This window comes from Myotis myotis, unplaced genomic scaffold (assembly GCF_014108235.1).
Source record: "Myotis myotis isolate mMyoMyo1 unplaced genomic scaffold, mMyoMyo1.p scaffold_m19_p_16, whole genome shotgun sequence".
Lineage (NCBI taxonomy): Eukaryota > Metazoa > Chordata > Mammalia > Chiroptera > Vespertilionidae > Myotis > Myotis myotis.
Window position 1 is genome coordinate 47,783,597 of NW_023416320.1, and position 16,167 is coordinate 47,799,763.

Below are 16,167 nucleotides of genomic sequence, written 5' to 3' on the forward strand. Positions count from 1 at the left end.
GTATTTACATAGAGACGCGGGCAATTCTCCAAAGTAGGTTACACACTAATTGTCAAGTAATTGTCCCCTAAATCATTAGATAAAACAACTAGCTCATTTCAAAGAATAGCAATTACAGAACCGGATTAGCCTCCGAGGGGACTAGTCCACAGCCGCATCTTCATTGTGGCAAAGGAAATTGAAGACATTATTTAAAGACGACACAAACAGCTAGTTTTATATGTGTGTAGCTTCTCTCATCGGTGTTCATAAATGTGCCTCCATTTAAGATTTCATTGCGTAAGTTTAAAGGTGTCGGTTAGAATCCTGCAGTTGCCTCTGGAAGCGGGGACGGCCCCAGGCTGTCTGTCGGCTCTTGGCTGCTGTTGGCGACAGCACACTCGGGGCGCTCCCTTTCCGTCGTGGGCACACATGTATAAATGGATGCATGTTCAGTACCTGTGACGGATAATGAGGTCACACTGAACACTCTGCTCTCAGCTGTTCTACAAGCCATTGGGATGGGAAAAGATACAAGTGTAGCTACGCAGGGAACTTGATCAAAAAGGCCCTTCATTTCCGAGGTTTTGAAAAGCAGGCGTAATTGGGAGGAGTGGACAGGTAGGATGACTAAAAATAGAACCGTGCAGATGGAGGTAAGCCAGTGCACACAGAGCACTAAATTCATTGTTTCCCCTTCAACATAATAAAAATACTTTCACCTTGAAAATATATCTTGAGTTTTTTGGGGAAAATACCCATAAAATTTTGCATGGACCATATCCTTAACTGGCAAACAGAAGTGTTATATTACCCATTTGCATCTTTTTCTGGGACAGGAATATAGGACCTTCTAGGTGCCACCTCCTCTCGCTCTGCTGGACCACTCTTTAGCACTAGACAAGCTCTTTTTCAGAACCCGTGGTACTCGGGTCTGCCTGCATGAAGGGCCTTTGACCTCGCAGAGCCTTCCTGTCCAATAAGGCAGTGCAGTGAGAGCATGTTTGTTCCCCGGAGGTGCCCATTAGGAAAAGAACAGCACCTCCTCTCAAAGGATGAAGCCAAGCTGAGTCCCTCCCAGGCGGTTAGTATGGAAAGTGGTAGCTTACGTACCTTTCCTCAGTTTTCATCAAAGCATATTTGCACCTCGCCAAAATCTCTTACTAGCACACACCTGAGTGTTCAAACCCACTCATCTCGTGGTGTGTGTGTTGTGGAGGGGGGGTGGGGGGGAGTGTTTTACAGTTTGCTTTCAGTAGGATTCTGAGTCAGCAGACTTGTTCTGAGAGGACCAGAGAATAAATACTTTCGGCTTTGTGGAATACAAGGTCTCTGCTGGTGTACCACGAAAGCAGCCAGAAACAGTGTACATGAGCAGCACGTCTGTGTTCCGATAAACTTCCCTTGGACATGAGGCTGCGGGCTGCTGGCCCCTGTCCTGAAGTTCTCACTGCACCACCTCCCCACCTTTCTGTCCTTGCAGTACATGCACTGAGAAGGGTACGCCTTCTTGACGTCAGCGAATTCTGTCCTGTCCAGAGTTACAGATCTAGAGGAGCAGCAAGAATAAACACCGGTGGCATCCTTTTAGCCGAGAAGGGGGCTCTGATTAAACAGTCAGACCTTCATAAGAATTCCATTAAACCCCACATCCCAGCACACAAGGTGCCCCTCCACATGCCCTGGTGCCTAAATAATAAGAAGAGACGTAAGAAGAAGAGACTTTCACTTGCCAATAAAACTGTCTTTCTAATTCTAGACCCTTCATTGCCAGTGTATCCTGTGTTAAACATACACTGGCAATAAAGAAGCCTTTCAACCCTAATTGCACACCATGACATTGACTTTCTGTAGCGTCTGAGACTCACTGATACCTGCGTTTATAAAAGGTGTCAGTAAAGTGGACTGTCAGTTCTTTGGCCGCAGCCTGAAAATGCTGAGCTTGTAAGGGACTAGCCAGCATATCTGGCCTGAACAAGTCTCTGCTGAAATGAATTCCCAAGACCAAAGACTAGCCAGCGGACCTGGAAGCCTGTGGCATTGTTTCAAGCACATGACTCCCCATTGTGACCCACTGACGACAACCTGGTGGCCTTTGTGTCACTCAGTCTCTCGAAATAGGAGGCTCTCCCTCACATGTCACATTTCTATGTGGAGCAGGGCTGAGATCTTACTCCACAGCCTGTGTCTCCAGTTTGACTCATAAACTAAAACATTTCAAGACAATTTAAATGTTGATCTAAAATAGTTTCAATAGTTTTTCAGGTTAAGATTAAAATTAATGAGAACAAATGGTCCAATTCTAAGGGATTAGAAAAGTGTTGTTACTGTTCTCACGGGCTGCTGCACCGCCGGGAATGTCGGGTCTATTCCGAAAGGACACCTGCTGGACTCAAAGCACGTGGGCACGCTCCCCCGGGCACCATCCACGTCCCTGTCCCCCCGACACTGCGATAGAGGCTGAGCTTCAGTACCTGAAGGAACTGCCCTCTTAAAGGCCGTGAATGGCTGTTAGCTGACGCCTCACCTCTTCGGCGTTTGGCACTGTTCATGACTCATTTCCTTCGACTCCTCTTTTGACCCCATAGCATGGTTTTCCTTTCATTCTTTGAGGGGCACTCTCCCAGCGTTCTTTCCGTTGGTGTTCTCATTCCGTCCCAAGTGATCACAGTGACTTCAGTCTTGGCGACGTTCATCACTGACCACTCTGCAGAGTTTACAAATATTTGTGTAATAACCTTTGATGCACAAAGGAGTTTTAGTCACAATCCTAATTAGGGTCTCGGTTCTTTCATGAGCAGAAGGGTCTTTAGATTTACATTCTGCTGTATGGAGTCTCGCCATGAGCTGAGACAGCCTGGCAAAGTCACCCTTAGAAGAATTAAAGCCGTGATTTTAATTCTTTCTCCAGCCATGTCCGCACTGTTTGAGAGGTGGTGTCTGGCTGACTATTATTCTGTCATATCAGCACGTATGTACCTCTGCTAACTACACAGACTCATGGGATGTTTGAACATGGACAGAGTGTGTTTATCCCCCTCTGAACTCATTCTGTGAGCGTTCGTAAAGCAAGTCGTCTGAGCTTGAGACTCTCCTCTTCCTCGCTCTCTGAGCTGCGTCGAGTTGAAGTCTGCTTCCTCCATCTCGGTGCCAGAGATTCAGATCCTTCCACATATGGTCTGTGTGACAGGGACACGGGGAGGCGGTACACTGTACTAGTGTTTGAGGAGAGCTTGGCCTTAAAATTGTTTTCATTCATAGTAAATAGTATTCTGTGTCTTCATTTCTGTAGAATAATATCAGAATCCATACTTGTCTACCCTTTTCCAGTTTAATGTTTCACTTTTCATCTTAAGGCTAATACTAATATGGAAACTAATGCCCAAAGAGAGATTTTTAAAGAAAAGCATCCAGAAATATTTCTTAAAAGTAGAATGTTAATATGCCTGCACTACACTTAACATGAGATTAAACTTGCTTCTCTAAGATAAGATTTTGTTTGCAGCTTGATATAAAAATTTTAACGTTGCTTAATCCTAGGCTTTTAAGAATTTCATAATTGATTTTTTATGCAGTATAATTTTACCATATAAATTTAATGACTCAGTTCCCTTTAGAAAATGTATTACAAGGAAGATGAGAGTTTTTTCTTTTAATTGCATTTTAGATCATATTCTGAAAGATGTGAGAAATATTTCGTTTTTATTAAATTCTTATAAAACTTCAGGTCCCTCGGCCCAAGCCACTCCTCTCCTTTATGCAGCAAGACAGATGAATGTCATGGCTGCGTTGTTATTGCTTATCCTTGTTTTGGAAAAGATGCAGAGCCCAGTCCTGGAGCCCGTCCTGTCCCGGAGCTGGACAGTGTCCCCTTCAGGAGGCCAGTTTAAGTCCTAACAATTATTAAATGCTCATCAGCGTAGTATTTTGTTCTCAATGTTTGAACTTTAAAAATATGAGTGAGGGAATTTCATAAAAATAGCTGCCAAGATGCCTTTTGTCAGGTTTACGGCATGCTGTGTGAAAGTTACCACAACACCCCTCTCTCTCACCACAGCCGGGAGCATGGGCCTCCCACACTGCCCGCAGGGGACTGACTGCTTTGCCACTCCAGCCGCTGATGGACATGCGAGCAGGGGGGATGGCTTTGCTCTTTAAGCACTTATCGCTCACTGACACCAGGGCATTTTAGATCATATTCTGAAAGACTAGTTATAACTTCCAGGTTTAATGTAAGCAATTTCTTTATAATATGATTGTGACTCTAATCCAGATCTCAGAATGGCCATTTTGGGGAAAATAAGCATAAATGAGGCAGGCATAGTATTTTTTTTGCAAGCAAAAAGTGACTAAATTGCATAGCTGGTTTTCCACTGTAAAAGTCCATTTTCTGCACATACGACGGAAGTGACTTGAAAAATCAGATTTGAGAATTTTTCCAATATATCATACTGTCATTGATGTCCTACTTCTTAATAGAACCTTTTTTTCTTACGCTCCAGCCTTTATTAACATGATTCATTGTTGGAGATGATTAATGAGGCAACTGCAAAGGCAAAATCCAGCATTTTGTATGTCCTAAGAGACTGTCAGCTTTATTTTTGTAGCCACATGTACACACAGAAAGCAAACTTAACCCTGCCATTAAGGAGAAATCTTAAGCCAGTGAAACAAGATTAATATACTATGTAATGGAGTACCATCGTAATCATTAAGGTTTAAGTTTCCGTTGTGGGATGGATATTGGACTATGGTACATATTTAGGCCTTTGTATTTTAGTTTCAGAGTTGAGAGTCAGGCTTGGTTAGAAGTAAAGTGTTATGATTCCTCAGAGCCACAGGGAAGGCACTTCTGTAAGTTTGACGCACAATCTATTGACAAGAGTATTGATTCTGCAAACAAGTTTTCATGATACGTAGATGCAACTTAGAAAGGTTTTAGAATAAACTACCAAATTTCATATGAACTTTACTTACTTGCGCAGGTATATGTGTTGAATAATTAAAGAATGTGTCCAGACCAATTGGGCATTATTTTTTCTGGCTGAATTTTATCCTATCTAATAATAGAGAAACATGCTAATTAACCATAACTTCGCTACCCTTCCCATTGGCTAATCAGCGAGATATGCAAATTAACTGCCAGTCAAGATGGCGGCCGGCAGCCAGGCAGCTGAAGCGAACATGAACATGAGGCTTGCTTACTCCAGTGATGGAGGAAGTCAACGTTCCCCGCCTGCCGTAGCTCAGCTCTGAGCTCTGGATGAAACAATGTTGCAATTATAGAACCTAAACAAACCCCAGAAACCTGCTTTCAGCCAGCGCGGCCTCAGAGCTCAGAGCGGCCAGTGATGGCAACAGAGTTTCAATTATAGAATCTAAACAAACCCCAGAAACCTGCTTTCAGCCAGCGCGGCCTCAGAGCTTAGAATGGCCAGTGATGGCAACAGAGTTTCAATTATAGAATCTAAACAAACCCAGGTACCTGCTTTCACCCGGGAACAGCCTCAGAGCTGGAGCCTGCTCTCAGCTCCAGTGACAGCTATAGAAGGTAAATTAATCCCAGAATAAAAAAAAGAAAAAGAAAAAAGGAGAGGCTGGGAGCTTCAGTTGCCCACCAGCCTGAAAACAGCCCTCAGCCTCTCACCCAGACTGGCCAGGCACCCCAGTGGGGACCCCCACCCTGAAGGGGGTGTGACCAGCTGCAAACAGCCATCATCCCATCATCCAGGCTGGCCAGGCACCCAAGCGGAACCCCCACCCTGAAGGGGGTGTGACCAGCTGCAAACAGCCATCATCCCCTCATCCAGGCTGGCCAGGCACCCAAGCGGGACCCCCACCCTGATCCGGGACACCCTCAGGGCAAACCAGCCAGCCCCCACCCGTGCACCAGGCCTCTATCCTATATAGTAAATGGGTAATATGGAAACTGACCCTAACAGCAGGAGGACTGGGAATGACTGATCACTATGACACACACTGACCACCAGGGGGCAGACGCTCAATGCAGGAGCTGCCCTCTGGTGGTCAGGGCGCTCTCACATGGGAGGAGCTCTGCTCAGCCACAAGCCAGGCTGACGGCTGCCAGTACAGTGGTGGTGGTAGGAGCCTCTCCTGCCTCCTCAGCAGCGCTAAGGATGTCCGACTGCAGCTTAGGCCTGCTCCCTGCTGGCAAGTAAACATCCCCCGAGGGCTGCCAGGCTGCCAGAGGGATGTCTGATTGCCATCTTAGGCCCAATCCCCTGGGGAGCAGGCCTAAGCCAGCAGGTGGTCATCCCCTGAGGGGTCCCAGACTGCGAGAGGGCACAGGCTGGGCTGAGGAGACCCCCCATCCCCCCGAGTGCACAAATTTTTGTGCACCGGGCCTCTAGTATCTATATAAAAGCCTAAGCAACTGAACAACTAAACAACCGGAACAACCGGTCGACCAGTTGCTATGATGTGCACTGACCAGGGGGCAGATGATCAACACAAGAGCTGCCCCCGGGTGGTCAGTGCACTCCCACGGCCAACATCCCGCGGCCCTGATCAGCCCTGATCGGCCCTGATCGCCCCTGATCGCCAGCCATGCCGAGGAACTCCACCCATGCATGAATTTGTGCACCAGGCCTCTAAGTGTATATATATTGATTTCAGAGAGGAATGGAGAAAGAGAGGGAGAAATAGAAATACCAATGATGAGAGAAAATCATTGGTCGGCTGCCTCCTGCATGCACCCCACTGGGGATCAAGCCACCAAACCTGGCCGGAATCGAACCCAGGATCCTTCAGTCCGCAGGCCGACGCTCTATCCACTGAGCCAAAGTTGGTTAGGGCTCTGGCTAAATTCTTTTAACTAAATCTAGCCATGTTTTAGATATAAATACGAAGCTAAGTAAGGATCCATTTTATCCTCAAGTTAACCTGAAGTGAATTTTAATCCTATTTTATTTGCCCAAAATAATCTCGATGTAAACATTTTTATTCTGAAATAACCATGTGAATTTACTGCCTGCTTTTGAGCACCTTACTTCCAGGGGCGCATTCTTCACTGCGTTTTTCTCTCTGCCTTACATGTGGCCGTTTTGCCCTGACTATGACCTTTCTTATTTAAGACTAACTGGCTAACAAATGCAGAGCAAACCTCAAAAGAGGGGCATTGTTTTCACTTGTAAATAACGTTCTTCAGGGATTTTCAAAATGTGCTCTGGGATCCTAGGGGTTCTTTGAAGATGCCTCCTGGGTGTGGGGTTTGCTGGCAGAGCAGGTGGGGCCCTGGGCCTCGGCCAGGCCTCCGCAGCTCCCCTTTCATCTCCTGGCTCTCAGGGCCCGTGCTTGAAAAAATGTTTTAACCACCAACTTAATTTAAAAACAGTCATGGAAGACAACAACAACAGTAATCGTAGCTTTTGCGTGCGTATCAAGTGCCAGACCGCGCTTTAAATACTAACATTAATCCTTAAGGAAAAAACCCTCAAGGTCAAGCATTTTTATTATCCCCATCTTACAGATGAGGAAACTGAGGCTTAAGGAGATTAAGGAACGTGGCCAAGAGGTCACAGCTACTAAGCGATAGACTTTGGACTCAAATCTGGGTGTGCAATTAGGGCCTTAGTTTAAGTCAGGAAGGCACATCCAAGGTAAGTGTGCACCGCCCATGTGGGCATTCGAGGTCTATTTACTGTCCCTACTTTACGGTGAGACTTCTGTGACCTCACACTCCTGATTAGGACGTCTCCCCACGTCTGCGCGTGCTTGTCTGGATATTGGTAGTAGAAAACCACCAAATTAGCACAGATCCTAGATGCCCGTTTTCATGATGAAGCTGTTTTATGGGCAAAAATCCCTAACAGTAGCATCCTCATTCTCACCCACCACTAAGAGAGGATTTTTGTTTCTGTATTTATATATTTGTAATTTGTAGACATTTATAAGCAGGTAATTATAAACACGATACAGTCCTCATAATCAGGACAGTTAGGATTTTAAGTTTCTCTTTGCATGCCTCCTGGAACAAAAACCTACCATTGCAGGCGTGGGTGCAGGTGGAGAAGGGGGGGGGGAGCACGAGGCCTGGGGCACGCCTGCTGGTTTCCACTGGAGCAGAGAGCTCAGTGGTTTGAATAACCTTCACTATTCCCACTGCCAGTATCCCTGCCAGGAACGTCACAGCCATAGGGCTGGGTGGATGCCCAAACTTTAAAAAAAGGAACACACACCCCCACTCCCAGCTGATTGTTCAGGTGCTCTTGCCAGGAGGTGGCCAGCAGTTCCTGGGCTGTGCCCATCCTTACCAGGGAAAGCCGGTGCAATTAAAGTGTTTCCTGTTAGGTGCCAGACTCTAAGTGACTCATAGTAGTTCCTGCTTAAGACACGTCAGAGGCCTAAGGCTCTATTTAGGAACTTGCTATGAAATTACCAGGCAGTTCCAACCAATTTTTCCAATACAGTATATATAGAGAGTTAATAGTAAGTAATTTATAATATTCAATACATGAAAAAAAATGTTTGTCGTCTTTGTTGTCAACTGGTATTGAAATCTAGATTTCCTTAAATGGATGGACATCCCTTTTGTGAAATTATTTAACATTCACTCAGCAGACACATTAGTGTACAGTATTGAAATGATCTTCCTATGACCATTATTATGGAACCCATTAAATCTTTTTTATAAAAATGTTTGAATATGACCTAAAATGTTCTGTATACGAATAAAAAGTTTCTTCCTGAAAGTATTTCTGACGCATTCTCTGTTCCGTTGTTTGTGAAATTAGAAGTCGCTGGCAGTGGTAAGGAGAGTGTGGATCTCAGTGCCAGCCCAATGTCACTTGGCTAGTGCTACTGGTAGGAAGTGCTCTGCAGAGAGTTTAAGGACCCCCTCCTGCTGATGAGGAGGGTGTAGACCAGTGGTTCTCAGCCTCGGCTGCACATTAGAACCACCTGGGAATCTTTTTAAAATCCTGATTTCTGGGCCTCATCCTCCGGAAATTCTGTTTCTTTGTTATGGGGTGGGGCCACAACATTAGTAACAAAGAAACAGAATTTCCGGAGGATGAGGCCCAGAAATCAGGATTTTAAAAAGATTCCCAGGTGGTTCTAATGTGCAGCCGAGGCTGAGGACCACTGGTGTAGACAGTTCCCTGGCCACCGTGGACGGTGAGCGGCCGTGTCTCTTCTCTCCTGGTTTTGCTTTTGTGAGATGAGAGAACAGAATAGGCAGTTTTACGTTGTTCTGTTGCTAGCTGATCAGGGCTTGCTAAAAAAGACAACCAAAGCCATTGATTCAATTACATGAATGAGTTTAATTAGGGTTAGCAGCCCTCATGAAGTGGAAATAGAAAAACCAACCGAAGAACTCTGTGATTCCAAGATAAGATTCCCAGAAATGAGACTGGAGATTATACCAGGGTTAAAACACGGTGACTGGTAACAGGTGGTATTTGGTGAGAAAGGTTAGTTATGTGTGTTTGTTTCAAAAGCTTGACATTTTTAAGCCATTTTATTAAAGCATCTCACCCTAAACATTAAAAGTTAAAGTTTTGGGTTTTTGTTTTGTTTTGTTTTTTAAAGTAAATATGCCACTGCTATTACTTGATGCTACCATATTCACACGGCATAAAAAATATCCTACAGAAATAAGTCCTTTTCTTGTTTGTTTGTTTTATGTTTTTTTAAAAAATATATTTTATTGATTTCAGAGAGGAAGGAAGAGAACAAGAGAGATAGAAACATCAGTGATGAGAGCAAATCATTGATCAGCTGCCTCTGCACGCCCCCTACTGGGGATTGAGCCCACAACCTGGGCATGTACCCTGACCGGGAATTGAACCTTGACCTCCTGGTTCATAGGTCGAAGCTAACCACTGAGCCATGCCAGTGGGCTTGCTGGCAATGTATTTTAAGAGTCATTAAAGTGTTCATGCCCCACAGTGCATTCCCAGGACACTGTCCCACAGCAGAGAGGATTTTCATACAAGGATGTTTTTGAGTGTTATTTATAAGAGAAAAATAAAAAGTAATGTAATTTCCAATTATGTAGGAATAAATAATGACAGTCTCATTATATTAGGTACCCATTAATATTTTGAAAGTGTTTGATAACATATTGTCTTCTATAAGCATATATATATTTATATTAATCCTCACCCAAGGATATTTTTTCCAATGATTTTTAGAGAGGGTGGGAGGGAGGGGGAGAGACAAAGAGAAATATTGATAGGAGAGAAACACATAGATTGGTTGCCTCCCACACACTCCCCGACCAGGACTAGAGATGGAGCATGCAATCGAGGTATGTGCCCTTGACCGGAATTGAACCTGGGATACTTCAGTCCATGGGCTGACGCTCTGTCCACTGAGCCAAACTGGCCAGGCCTATCTTGTGTAAATATTAAGAAAAAAGACACAAACTGTAATATGCTCCCAACTTTGTATAAAAAGTAAGTACACCAAAATGCTAACTTTTAGGATAATTTATTTTTTTATCTTTTAGTGTATTTTCCACTGCAACAAGCAGTTTTTTAAATTAGAAAATTATATGATAAAAATTAAGAATCAAAGTATTTCTTATTAGTTTAGAAAACAAACATAGTTCCATTTCATGATTTATGGGAATGGTGCTATTTAGTTGATTAGTTAGTTTGCTTTATTTCATTTTCCAAATATATGTATATAGCTTTTCTTCTGATTTTAAGAGTAATAATATTGTTAGTTTAAAAATACCTGAGCCTGGCCAGTGTGACTCAGTGGTTGAGCGTCGACCTATGAACAAGGAGCTCACGGTTTGATTCTCTACAGGGCACATTCCCGGGTTGTGGGCTCAGTCCCCAGTGTGGGACATGCAGGAAGCAGCCGATCAATGATTCTCTGTCATCACTGATGTTTCTCTCTCTCCTTCTGTCTTCCTCTCTGAAATAAGTTATATATCTGAAAATACATAAAACTATGAGTAAATAAAAAAAGAGACATGAAAAATTACCCACAATTCCACCCCCCCCCCTCCCCGAGACAGTCATTGTTAACATCTATTGTATAATTCTTCCAAATAATGTTCACGCATGGATGTGGCGTCAGGGCTGGTCTCAGGGATATACACTGATAACGAACCACATCCAGTATTTGCAACTAGCAACTGTTCTGGTGGCCCAGGTTCCTGCCTACTGGTGGCACAATATGTTAACTATTATCCTTTTCCAAACTATCGACTGACGAATTGGTTGATCTAGTTTTTTATTTTTAAAAATGTGATCATATTATGCCCTTTTTTCATTTAGCAATACAGTATCATCCTTTTCAGTGAGTTAGCGTGGGCCCATTTCATCATTTTAATAGCTGCTCTGTGTTTGATTGTGTGCTTAGAAACACCTTCTCCACTTCTAAATTAAGATAATCATCTATTTTGTTTTCCAGTTAAGCTTATTTCCAGCTCAGTGGTCAGCAAACTTTTTCTGCAAAGGGTCAGATAGTAAATATTTTCAGCTTGTGGACCAGCCTGTCTCCATGACAACTACTCAAGCCCTGGCAGGGGAAAAGCAGCAAGAAGATGCCTCGCCAGCGGGCGTGGCTGTGGCCCACTAGCATGTCATTTGTGCACACTGACATCTGGTTTCCTGCAATGTCCACATGTCATTGTCCACCATTTAAAAATGGACAACCATTTTCCTCCTAGCGTGCCCGTCACACACATACGGGCAGATCTGCTGGGGCCGCACGCCCGACTCCGCCGCGAGCCCGACGCCTCCCTTCAGAGCTGCCGTGTCTTGCTGTGAAGTATGTCACGTCACAACCAAGCTTCCTTCCGTCAGATGCTGGCCTTCTCAGAAAATATTCTTTTGCTGGTACAGAGAATCCCGAAGGAATAAAGCAAAGAATCATATCTCTGACCCAGTTTGCTGTTTCTGTCACACGTTTCCAACCCAAGTCCTAAAACTAAAGTTGAGAAGCAGGACGAACCCCTCCATTTCCATTTTAGAATCCCAGCTCTCCCCCTTCTCCAGAACCTGAACGCACTCCCGAATGCTTGGCATGTTTTATCACTTCGCTTCTTTCTTTCTCTCTGGAAAGTGTCCCCATGGTTTTTGTATCTCACTGAGACAAAGCTGACGTGATAGTGGAGGAGGCCTGGCCGTACTGTCGTCTCTGGAAGCCGTATCCCAAGCCTCACAGGCGCTTCTTTCTTTTAATAGTTTGTGCTGCTTAAGTATCGCTGTGTTTTCTTAATTGACAGCCACGCCAAGGAGAACAGACCACCCACAGTGACCACGTATTCAGACATACTTTGTTTGCCAAGTACTCTCCCAGGAGCCTAATATAAATTGTCACCTGAACCTTGTGTGGTAGGCACGGAGGTCACTGCACAGGCTCAGGAACTATGGGTCGGGAAGGCAGGGGACCTGCAGCTCCCACGGGCGGGTGGGAAGTGAAGCCGCTCTGTGAGCCTCACAGCCACAGAGCTCTGAGCAGAGCGCGCCTGCAGCCCTGTCATTTTGGTTGTTAATTGTCACCTGCGGATATTTTTCCACTGATTTTTTTTAGAGAGAGTGGAGGAGAGAGGGAAAGACAGAGAGAAACATCCATGTGAGAGAAACACATCGATTGGTTGCCTCCTGCATGCACCCCGACTAGGGCCCGGCCTGGGGAGGAGCCTGCAACCAAGGTACGTGCCTTTGACCAGAACCGACCCCAGGATCCTTTGGTCCACTGGCCGACGCTCTATCCGCTGAGCCAAACCGGCCAGGCTGCAGCCTCTCATTTATTTGCCACTCGATGAGGTATAATTTTTGTTGTTCAAGAAAACCCTTGTGAGAGGTTATTTTAATATAATTACTAAGGCCATATCCCACCCAAAAGAAATTACAAGCTGGTTGGCAGCATGGTCAGAAGCTTAGAATGAATTCAGCCCAACAAACGAATTAAAAACAAAACAGCCGTAGCTGGCTTGGCTCCGTGGATAAAGCGTCTGCCTGCGGACGGAAAGGTCCTGGGTTTGATTCCAGTCAAGGGCACATGCCCAGGTTGTGGGCTCGATCCTCGGTGGGAGGGGGGGCGGGGCAGGAGGCAGCCAATCAATTATTCTCTCATCATTGATGTTTCTGTCTCTCTCTCCCTCTCTCTGAAATCAATAAAAATATATTTAAAAAAACAACCCTGCAGTGGGTCTGGGTATGTTTTTCTGTGATACCATACCACATGCACACATTTTCACGCACTGTTTTATGTATTATCCTTTTCCTGTATAGATTTTTGTATGTAAATATATAGATTTTTTTAGCACGGTCAAATCATTTTTATTTTCTGTGTGGTTTCTGCCTTTGGTGTCTTGTATAGAAAGACCTTCCCCAACCCAAAATTATTTTAAAAGGCATCTATTTTCCTTTCAATGTTTCTCTTAAAAAGGAAGCTGATCTCCAGGTGGTTTGCGAGACTGCTTGGCCATTTGTTAGAAGAAACCCATGTCAGAGAACCCACGTTTAGTACATACACTTTTGCCTTCATTTCAGTCCTGACAAGTTGGACAATTTTACTGTCACGTTCTCTTCTCCGTTACAGGTCTTGCCATCTGAATTTCTCATGTTCAAATTTAACCTCACGTTTGAACAGATCCAGTTCCCTTTGCACCTGCCTCGTGCTTGTAACTGCAGAGAAGCCCGAAGTGTGGAAGCGGCTCCTGCTCCCAGAGATTAATCTCGGTTACCGTCTAAATAATTAGCTCACATCTTAAATGAGCCCTTCAATGGCCTCACTCATTTCCCAGGAGAGGACGTTTAATTCAGAAATCGCCTGCTGTGCGGCTTTCTGTGCACGCGCGACACACAATGGATGCTCCGCGTGTTGCTTACAGGGAATTGGCCAAAATTTCAGCTTCTCCCCAGAGCCCCTGAACCCTCAGCTGTGTTGTAATGGAGACTCACCGTCCACCCAGTGAGCTCGCTGGTTTGCAGCTTTGGGGGGGGGTGGGGGTAGAGTGGGGGGCGGGCACTCACAGGCCCTCTTCCTTCGTGTTTTCGGCTCCGCAGAGGTTCTGTGTGGAGCTGCACCGCCTCCCTCTTCTGAAACGCTACTGAGTAGCGTGTGGGTTCATTCCACTCACATTCCTCAGTGTGTTTTTCTGATTGGAAATGCCAAGCCATGAGGTTATAAAGGTAAGGGAGAAAAAGGCAGTCTGCTTCACTGACAGGGGTATGACCTTGGTGCGAAAGAAGAAAAGCTCGCGTCCACGGAAGGAGGAAGCCCGCCGAGAGCATCATGTGCACGTGGACTCCCGAGTGGTGGAATTATGGATGATTTTCAATTTCTTTACACTTTCTTTGGTTATTTTCAAAATTTTGACATGAACTTTTACATTAGAAAATATTTATTTGGAAAAGAAAACATATATTCCCTTTTACTAAAATATATAGGAATAGATATTATTTGATATAATTTATTTCTGAATTAAAAAATAAAACAGCAAACTATAAAAAATAATTATCAAGCCATTGACTTATTCTATAGCACTGTAGGGAACAGGACATGAAGAAAACCCCAGAACACGGGAAAGGAGAGCGCCGAGGTGACTGATAAGTGAAGGGAAGACGCACAGGGCCTGGGTATTGTTTCACACCCTTTTTCTTCCATTGATTTTTAGAGAGAGTGGAAGGGGGGGGGGCAGAGAGAGAGAAACACATCAATTCATTGCCTCCCACACATACCCCCACCAGGGCTGGGGATAGAGCCTGCAACTGAGGTACTTGCCCTTGACCGAAATTGAACCCAGGACCCTTCAGTCCGAGGGCCAATGCTCTATCCACTGAGCCAAACTGGCTAGGGCCCTTTTTCTTTTAATTTCTTTTATTTATGGAAATCTTTATTAGAATAAGAAAAAATTCTTGAAAACCGAAAGATTTCTGTATTTATTATTTGGAAGATTGAGTTAGCTCTTTGATCACAAGCACGGGTGATTATAATATTGCCATTTTGAGAAAACTTATTTATTGAGTTAGCCTATAGATAAAACTGCCCCAAGAGAGGTTCCAATGGAGCTAGTCAAGACGTAAGTGAACTTAAAACAAATTCAAATGGTATGTTTCATTTCTTGATCTTGATGGTAGTTATATGGGTGTTTTCACTTTACAAATATTCCTGAAACTCTATACTTGAAACTTATGCACTTTTCTGTGTGTATTACATTTAAATTAAAAATTTTTTCCTGTGAAAAAAATCACCCCAGCTCTGCTTCGGTCTTTCTGCAGTGCATTGGGGTAACCCCTGTGTCTATTTCCCCAGAATACTTCCTTCACATCCCTCAGGATCTGGCCAATCATAGCCGCCCATCTCCTGGGCCAGTGATTGGTGGGTATGCTTCTCAAGCAGGGCCAATCAGAGTCCTCCCCTGGGCCCCTTTGTGTGTTGTGGAAGGGACTCCAGGTGGTGGAGTAGGTGTCAGAGGGTATGCTAATTTCTGTATATAATTTAGAAATGCATTCTGCTACCTTCTGTGTGGATATAATCAGCACATCCTGTCTGCCTGCCTCCCATGAGCACCCACCTGCCTCTAACTTGGAACAAAGCTGGATTGTTTTAAAGTGTGGAGATAGGACTGGTGCATTTTAATATTTCCCTAAATTCCTCTCCACTCTTTTTTCTTCTTCTTGGCATTGTGCTGCTTACAAATGTAATGATCCAGAGAGTCAGGAAGTGATTCCTCGCTATCTCATCCGTCCTCTATCAGCCAGCCTGTCGGGTGGAAAGGACAGCTGATAGTCTTTCATATCTTGCTGCTTTTCTTGGTTACACCAGGTTCTTTACCCCGAGGATAAGGAAAATGTACCCCTCTTGCTTTATGGAATCCAGGTGAGAGAAAGAAATCCATGTCTTACAAAGAAAAAGGAGCAAGATAAAAATTGGTTTTTACTGCTCCATTTTCAAGTGCCCAAACAAAACACTAGTTGCTAAATGTCATCTGTGTATGTAGAATCCCTTGCTTTAGGCAGAATGGAATTAAGTAACAGGTCTGAGCGGGTTTGGAAGCCTTGGCCCCTCCCACCCAGCCTTCTCTGGAGCTTTCCTTCCTAACCTTCAGTCCCCGCCTTCCTGCGCAGATGGCCAGCCTGGGACTGGCTTCTGAGAAGAGGCCACCAGACAGGCCTGGGGCAGGGGCACTGCTGCAGGTGGGCAATGGGCTGGTTCACCGAGGCTGTCCTTTTGTGCTTTTCTGGATCCTCTCCCAAG